The following is a 9,075-nucleotide window of genomic DNA, read 5'->3' as shown; positions in this document are numbered from 1 at the left end:
ATCTCAGAATTTCCCACGGTGGCCCGGAAGGGCCCTTCCAGCCTGCAGACCACACGTGACTCTCTGGGATGATGGCTAATTTCTCTCCACTTCTTCAAGCTGTTTGATGTCTTCGGGATTTCGGCTGTTATTTTTTTTAAAAGCCTAAAACTATGATATTACTAATAAAGCAGTTTTGTAAAGCATTGTCCTACCAGGAACACAAAACTGTCCTGGGCCCCCAAGCCCGGCCTGCCTTGAATGTGAATGGGTTGGCAACTGTGTGCCCTGTGCACACAGGTCCCTGCTGGACCCCACAGGGGGAGACACTGCATGGCTGCCAGGGTCCTGGAGCAGGTAGCAGCATGTGGACCCCCTTCCAGGTGAGTGTGTGGGCTAGGGGTGGATGCTATAAAGCGTCCTGGGGACATAAACCTTGCAGGGCCAAGCCCCTACCCCCTGCCTGATTTCATTATCACCGAGGCCACAGACCTCCTCTGCAGAGCCTGCCCAAGCCTGCCCTGGGTGCCCCGAGAGAGAGAGAGAGAGAGAGAGAGAGAGAGAGAGAGAGAGAAAGAGAAAGAGAGAAAGAGAGAGAGAGAGAGAGGACTCCTGCTGGGGGCTGCAGGGCTGCCTGGCGCCGCTGGGTGAGCAACCTCAGGGATGGAGCCAGGCCAAGGGCAGCTCCCGGCACAGGGTCATTACTCCTGGAACCCCAGGAGTTAGTACAATTAAAACACATGGCAGAGTTGGGGGGGGGGGGCTGGTGCTAGTCAAGGTCCCTGTAGGAAGGAACACTGGGATTAAAAGAAATTAGAGTGGTTGCTATGGCAACACAGCCAGGCTGGGCCTACCCTGTGATTACTTCAATGGGAACGGGATGAAGGCACAGAGCTGAGCTGGGACAGGGGTCTGCTGGAGGAGTTGTGTACTGGCCAGAGGGCTGCGTACTCCGGTAGAAGGTGGCACAACGGCCCAGAAAACCCGGCACCCCCCGCGGCTGATCCCAGCAGGCTTTTTCCTATTCCCTGTCACTGTCACTGCCTACGGCATGAAGCGCTGGAGAGCTGGTCCTGAGTCCTCCAGTGAGTCCACACCCCGGCCTCTGCCATCTTTTCTTTGTCAAGTAAGAAACTCCCCAGAGGGCACCTGCTCTCTCAGCTTTGTGGGTGGAAAGGCCTGGCCCGGTTTCCTGGCGGTTCAACCATGGTCTGGTGGAAACCGAAGCATCCCGGAGAAAGCGCGAGAAGTGTCGCTGGCTGAAGGTGTGGGTGGGAATGACGGTGCGGCAGGCAGGCCCAAGGCAGGAACAGGATGGGATCTGAGCCTGGGACACCCCCAGGTACCAGCACAGGATTAGGACCCCTACTGAGTGGGAATCTCAGAGGGGCAGAGCCACAGGGCCTGAGAAAGAGAAAACAGCAATTAGCTCACTCGCTCTTTCTGCACCAGGCCCAGCAGCCCGAGTGAGCGAGCGGGCGTTGTGGCACACGGACAGGGAGAACCTGTTTGGAAACCTCTGGGGAGAGGAGGAGGAGCAGGTGGCAGGGAGGAGGCAGGAAGGGGAAGAGTCTGCTTTTCAGCTTCCCAGGGGGCTTCTTGGCAAATTCCCGCTCCCCTCATCTCACTTCCTCTGGTACCACTTCTGGGGCCAGGGCAAGTCCTTCATCCTCCTTAGAACCCAAAGCTGGAGTCTAGGAACATTCCCTCCTCTGGCCCCCCCTCCCCTTTTGAGGGTGACATCCTATTCCCACGCAGCCACTGTCTCTCCTCTGGGATCTTCCCTGGAGCTTTTGGGCTCTGTACTTGCGAGGTCTGAGGTGTCCACGTGGTCATGGGTTTGACCTCCATGCGGTCTCAGCCACTGACTCTGCCTGCGAACCCCAGGCAGCTCACTCTGTCTCCATTTCCTTATCTGTAAAGGCATCATGGAGGGGCTCGTGCTGTGGTGCAGTGGGTAAAGCCACCACCCCTGATACCAGCAACCCATATGGGCGCCAGTTCCAGTCCCAGTTGCTCCACTTCTGATCCAGCTCCCTGCTAATGTGTCTGGGAAAGCAGTGGAAGTTGGGCCAAATGCTTGGACCTCTGCCACCCATGTGGGAGACCCAGATGGAGCTCCAGGCTCCGAACTTCAGCCTGGCCCAGCCCCAGCCGTTGCAGTCATTTGGGGAGTGAACCAGTAGATGGAAGATTCTCTCTCTCTCTCTCTCTCTCTCTCTCTCTCTCTCTCTGTGTGTGTGTGTAATTCTGCCTTTCAAATAAATAAATAAGTCTTTACAAAAAATGAATTTACAGTGTCATCATGAGGAACTGGGCACTAGGGTGACAAGTTGTCCCAATTTGCCTGAGCTAGAGAGGATTTCCAGGATGCAAAACTTTTAGTGTCAAAATCAAGAGAGCCCTGGGCAAACTGGAACAAGTTGTCACCCTACTAGGTACACAGGGTATATGCACCGGGGCTGGCAGGCAAGCAGCTGTTATTTTATGGAGAGGGCTTTATTCCTTCATGGAACTATTTATACGTTATGGATATGGGTATACATGCACACAGTATGTAGACACATACACACACATACATGTTCACATGTGCAAATAGATTTTCCAAGAGATCCATTGGGAGGTAATTATGCATGTTTCTTTTTGTTAAGATTTATTTATTTATTTGAAAGGCAGAGTTATAGAGAGGCAGAGGCAGAGAAAGAGAAAGGTCTTATATCGACTGGTTCACTCCCCAGGTGACCACAATAGCGGCAGCTGCACCAGTCCAAAGGCAGGAGCCGGGAGCCTCTTCCAGGTCTCCCATGCAGGTGCAGGGGCCCAAGCACTTGGGCCATCTTCTACTGCTTTCCCAGGCCATAGCGGAGAGCTGGATTGGAAGTGGAGCAGCCGGACTCAAACCGGTGCCCATACAGGATGCTGATGCAGACAGAGGCTTCACCTTCTACACCATACATAGCACCAGCCCCGGTGAATTCAATTCTAAAAGCATAAGTTGATTTGGGTGCCAAAGCATGTTAGCAATCCAGGCACAGTTTCTTCATGAACATCTTGAAGAGCCTTCTGTGTGAGACTTTTCATCCTGCAGCAAACTAAATGGGCCTTTTCGTTCCATTTTCCACCGCAGCCGCGGAGCCCAGCACACCTGCACTGGGGCTCCCCTGCGGGAACTTGTCCTGGACGTGCTGTCAGGCTCAGGGGGCTTCAGCGGGCCCCAGAGTGTGCGCCAGCCTCACGGGGGGAGGGAGCTCTGCCGCGGCCGAGGCGTGCTTTTCATCCGAGGAAGCTTCTGTTTATTTGTCCGCCCTGCCCTCGGCGCACAGGGTCACCGGCTGCCCAGGCTTCTCCGGCACTGACGGACCTTCAGACAGAACGCACCAGACTCACTTCTTGCTGGAACAATGAGTGAGAAGCGGGGGGAGGGGAAGGAGGCAGAGGATAATGAGGGTCACAATTGCACCCCCCCCAAGCCCCGAGCTGGGAACCCAGAACCCAGGGGCAACGGCTAACGAATGCAACAGCTTGGCCTGGGCACGGGTTTTCAGAAGCCCTGCGGTGGTGCAGGGCAGACCAAGTTGCAGCCCTGAGTCCTGGGCTGCCTCCAGTGCCACCACAGCCCACCCTCAGCACCGGGCTCCGAGATCCGTAGGTGCAAGACATTGGCTGGGCAAACGGGAGGACCCTGTGTCGTCTGGTCCTCCTCTGTCCCCTCCCCCCCTGCCCACCACCACCTGAGGCACTTTGGGGCAACCTGGGCCACCAGCAGCTGCTGCCACCAGCAGCACTTTAACAGCTTCCTCCACTGGGGGAGGAACCTCAGACCTCGGGGGTCTGAGTCCAGAAGACAAAGAACCCACACCCCAAGAAGAGAGGACAGCAGGGCCAGGCACAGCTCGGGGAGGGATCCTGAGAGCTCTCTCTTCTCCCCATGTCCGGCTCCACCTCCCTGGCAAGATGCAAAGACAGCAGCTGTCTTCCCTGCTCCCTGCAGGGCGTGCTCTTCCTCCCCGCACCCCCCAGGCTGAAGCAACCCGGCTCCCAGCAGGCTGCGGCTTGTACCCGAGGGAGCAGAAGGTGGCTGCCCCGGGTGCTCCTGCCCTGCCAGGTCACGGAAGGCTGCAGACAAAGGGGACCTGAGCACAGGGCTGGGCCGTGATGCCTGGGCTCACTGTTTCTGGGGCTGCTGCTCTGAGAGAAGCACCCTCCACATTTTGGGTGACTTAAATGGCATCTCAATGGGTCCCACTTGGAGGAGAACGCGAAGCCGGTTGGCTTCCTGACCGCGCAGTGCACCGTCATCTCCACCTGCGCCTGTTTCTGCCCCTGCACCAGCGGCTTTCCCTGCCACCCCATCCCAAACTCTTGTGCCTTTGCATCCCATAGACTGTAAGCACTAAATAGATGCCTGCTCACCTAAGCAGATCTGCTACGGCGTCACCCCGTGCATGTCCAGGGGAACAGAATCCACGCCCCCAACACACACACACGCACACACACCAGATGCCCCAGAACCCAGGCAGGCTGCCCTGGCTCCTCTGCACCTCCGGCTTCTCCTTCGCCACACACTTTCCAGATGAGGCTGGGAACGCGCTCCACGGCTTTGCTGCACCAATTAATAACAGCAAACACAAACAAGCCCCAGAGCAGAAAAATGAAGCGAAGAAGAAGAAGAAGAAAAACAAAACCTGCAAGACAGGAGGCATGTATGTGCATGTGCACACAGGGAACACGAGCCCACATATCCCAAAGCCCCCCGGACAGAAACCAAACAGGAAATCTAGAATCATTACCAAATGCACTTCCCCAGCCTGCCCTTCCCTCGGCCCCCGGGGGTGGGTCAGGGATGCTCAGACTTAACTCTGGCCTAAGAGCCGCAGGAGGGTGGGGCCTCGATGGGTTGATTGGCATTTCCTTCCCCCCACCCAACCCTCCCTGACCTCTCGATGGGGTTTCTCCGCGCGGATGGCCTATGAGATGGGACCGACACCTCCCAGGAGCAGCAGCGAGGCCCGAGCTGCTCCACGAAGGCCTCCCACGGTGTTGGAGCGGAAGGTGGCCGGCAGCTGGCCTCCCTCAGCCCACTCCACAGAGAGATGTGTGACGGCCTGGGCTCTGGGATCAAGACCTCCTGCTCTTAAGAAAACAGATCAGAAATTTTGGCATCAAAATAAAATGTGTGCAGAAGAAAAAAAAAAAAGTAACCCTTCAGTGCAACGCAGTCCAGCAGAAACTGGAGCTACAGTGCCCACAGGGTTCAAGTTCACCCTCCATTTTCCCTGCACTCTGAGTTTGGCTGAGGATTTGCATCTTTGCTGTGGCAAGCTGTCTCAGCCATCCCTCTAAGTAGACAGCTCTTTCTGTAAAGGACCAGAGAGCAAATATTTTAGGCACCGTGGGCCGTAAGATCAGATCTCTGTTGGAACCCGCTTCTGCCATGGTGGCATTGTCGTGGTAGCCATCCACAATATGTGAAGGAAGGGCACAGCTGTGCTCCAGCAAAATTCTATTTATAAAAAACGACAGCTGGCCAGATTTGGGCTGCCATTTCCCAACCTCTGATGCAGCTGATGAAGACAAAGGAGCAATCCAATGGTTCACGAATATGAGCCCCAAGTCAGACAAACTTTGATCAAATCCGTCTGTATCCAAGAATTATTAGTGGGATCATCTTGGGCAAGTCACTTTCTCAAGTTCAGTTTCCTTATCTGTCAACCAGGACAAGAACGCCTGCCTCCCCAAGTGACTGTGAAGGTTAAAGGAGCTAAGCAATGTCAACAGCCTGGCGTCAATAAATGCCAGCTCTCCATCATTTCCTCAATCAAATGGAGGGGACGTCATTTTGAACCACTTGCTCTGATTGGAAAAGTTCCTGCACATCTGAGTGATGAAGGCTAGCAGGGTCTTTCTGTGCAACAAATGTATTTTTTTTGAATTTTTTAAAGAGAATTATTGATTTGAAAGGTGAAGTAATAGGGAGTGGGGGGAGAAAGAGAGAGAAACAGAGAGAGATATTACATCTGCTGGTTCACTCCCCAGATGGCCACAACAGCCTGGGCTGAGCCAGTCTGAAGCCAGGAGCCAAGCACTCCATCCAGGTCTCCCACATGAATGGCTGGGACTCAAGTACTTGGGCCACCATCTGCTGTTTTCCCCGGCTCATTAGCAGGGAGCTGGATCAGAAGTGGAGCAGCCAGGACTCAGACCAGCACTCCGACGTGGGATGTGGGCACCCAGGCAAGCAGCTCAGCCCACTGTGCCACAAGGTCAGCTCCTCTGCAGTTTAATATTCTGTGGACTCACTGCGTGATGCTAACTCAGTGGTTGCACATTGGACTCATCCGGGAGATTTTGTAATCTCATTCCCAGAGCTGCAGCCCACAGCAGTTACACCAGAAGCTCTGGGAGAGAGCCATCCCCAGGCATCAATATATATTTATTTAACTCCCTAGAGGATGTGGAGCCCAGATTGGGACCCACGGGGCTCCACGGAGGGAAGCACATTCCCTACTACTCAAGGTGTGGTCCATGGGCCAGCAGCATCAGCACCCCCAGGGAGCTCATGAGACTTGTAGAATGCGAGGTCCACCCCACACCTGCTGAGTCAGACTCTCCCCTGGGGCAGTGCCCCCAGGAGATGCGTGTGCACATTCAAGTGTGAGGAATTACAGATCTGCTCCTCAAAGGCCCCAACTTGGCCGCTTATCAGATTCACCTGCAAAGCTTCGAACATCAACTCACTGAGTCAGGATCATCAAGGGTGGCCCAGGGATGGGGACTTGTCCCCAGCATTGTTCTTGGGAAATTCTCAAACATTTCCACACACCCAACACCCAGTTTCTGGGACTGTCGGGATGTTGCGGCATCTTCACCATCCCATATCTAGGCATCTGTGCATCCATTTATTTCATTCACTTTTTCAGTGCATGTCCAAGTAACTCTCAGGTGTTAGGATGCTTCATCCCGGAACACTTTCCACGCATGTCATTTTTGTGAGGGCTCCAGTGGATTCCTGGGCCGTGAACCCAGCACCCTACCATAAGTTACTATTCTAGTGACAACATTTCTGTCCCGAGGGAGCAGTAGCTAGAACATGGAAAAAAGCAATCCTTTACCTCCAATTAAAACAAAAAAGGTGACATCACAGCTTGTAGTCACTGTTACTCTTGGGGTGGGAGATGATTTCTAGGCCTTGACTTAATGCCCTGTTGCTCCATTCACCCCAAATCCTTTTACCCAGAGTAAGACACTGGGCAGTGGTCACTCACCACTCCCTCCACTGCACCTCTGGATGTTTTTTTTTTTTTTTTTTGACAGGCAGAGTGGACAGTGAGAGAGAGAGACAGAGAGAAAGGTCTTCCTTTGCCGTTGGTTCACCCTCCAATGGCCGCCGCGGCCAGCGCCCTGCGGCCGGCGCACCGCGCTGATCCGATGGCAGGAGCCAGGAGCCAGGTGCTTTTCCTGGTCTCCCATGGGGTGCAGGGCCCAAGCACCTGGGCCATCCTACTGCACTCCCTGGCCACAGCAGAGAGCTGGCCTGGAAGAGGGGCAACCGGGACAGAATCCGGTGCCCCGACCGGGACTAGAACCCGGTGTGCCGGCGCCGCAAGGCGGAGGATTAGCCTAGTGAGCCGCGGCGCCGGCTGTTTTGTTTTTTTTTAGTTTTAATTTATTTGAAGACAGAGAGAGGTAGAGAGAGAGAGAGAGAGAGAGAGAGGTCTTCCACCCGATGGTTCACTCCCAATTGGCCACAACGGCTGGAGCTGCGCCAATCCGAAGCCAGGAGTCAGCAGCCTCTTCTGGGTCTCCCATGTGAGTGCAGGGGCCCCAGCACTTGGGCCATCCTCCACTGCTTTCCCAGCCCATAGCAAAGAGCTAGATCGAAAGAGGAGCAGCCAGGACTAGAACCGGCACCCATAGGGGATGCCAGAGCTTCAGGCCAGGGCTTTAACCTGCTGTACCACAGCACTGGCCCCTGCACCTCTGAATGTCTAAGGAAGTCATTAACAGTGCTTGGCCATGTCTCCAGAATCCTCCCTGGTATTCTCCCTCCAAAAACTATCTCCACGCGTAACACCCTTCCACCTTTCAACGTCCCATCTGTGGAGACAAGGGGGAGAATCTCTCACTGGGACTTTCAATTCTGGCACCAGCAGTCTTTGGAGGATCCCAGAAGACAAGATGCTAGGTTGCCTCTGCCTCTGGGTTTTGGCACAGCCAAAGTGCTCCCATTCTCCCTCTAGCCAACCTGGGTTTTTGTTTTGCAATCTGCTGCTTAATGTGAACGCAAAAATGTCATGAGAGATATTTGTTCTGGCCCACTCAGCCAGAAGGCAGGGCCACTCATTCTGGTCAACAATTCGAATCCTTTAGGGACAGAGGCTGACATTCCACAACTGCACCTCGCCGGTTAGGAGTCTTCCGGAATCCCTGAGCTGGGGCTGTAGTTAGAACCCACTGAGTCTGGGCCCTCCTGCTGCTTCCCAAGGTACGGGGACAGCTGTCAAAGCCCTTGGCATTAAGTACTAGGAGTTCCTGCCCAGCCAGGATCCCTGTCAACAACCTTCCAAAGGATGGGCTCAGTCTGAACTCTTGCACGCCCCGCGTCTGTCCGTGTCACGGTGGGGCTACCTGGGTCACGCATCAGCCTGCTCCTCTTCCCATCTTCCCACGTGAAGAGGCACCTGGGTCCTCACTCCCCCCTCCGCTGCTCACTGGTTTCCAGACCACCCACTCTCTGTTTGCATTGGTCCTCCAACCTTGAAACCCGACACCCCCCTCCCTGGGAACCACCCATGCTTAAGCAAATAAATACAGGGATGGAACCCGGCCCCCTGGTGGTGTTCAAATAAATGTCCCAGGAAGGAGTGGGAGGGAGGGGCCCTCTGTGCCTTCTGTGCCACTTGCTGCCACAAAGCATCATCTGGCCTCTGTGTCTGTGCTGACCTCGGGCCACTGCGGATGGACAGGCTAGCAGTGACACCCACCAGGATGTGGCAGGACCGCAGGGCTCTGGGGAGAGCTGTGGTCTGAGGAGGAGGGATGATGGGACTTGAAAACGTGTGTGGAGGGAGATTCCCTGGGACTCAGCCACAAGCC

Source organism: Oryctolagus cuniculus, chromosome 17, assembly GCF_051225735.1.
Source record: "Oryctolagus cuniculus isolate XC-2025 breed Fujian yellow rabbit chromosome 17, ASM5122573v1, whole genome shotgun sequence".
NCBI classification, from domain to species: domain Eukaryota; kingdom Metazoa; phylum Chordata; class Mammalia; order Lagomorpha; family Leporidae; genus Oryctolagus; species Oryctolagus cuniculus.
This window is presented reverse-complemented; position numbering follows the sequence as displayed.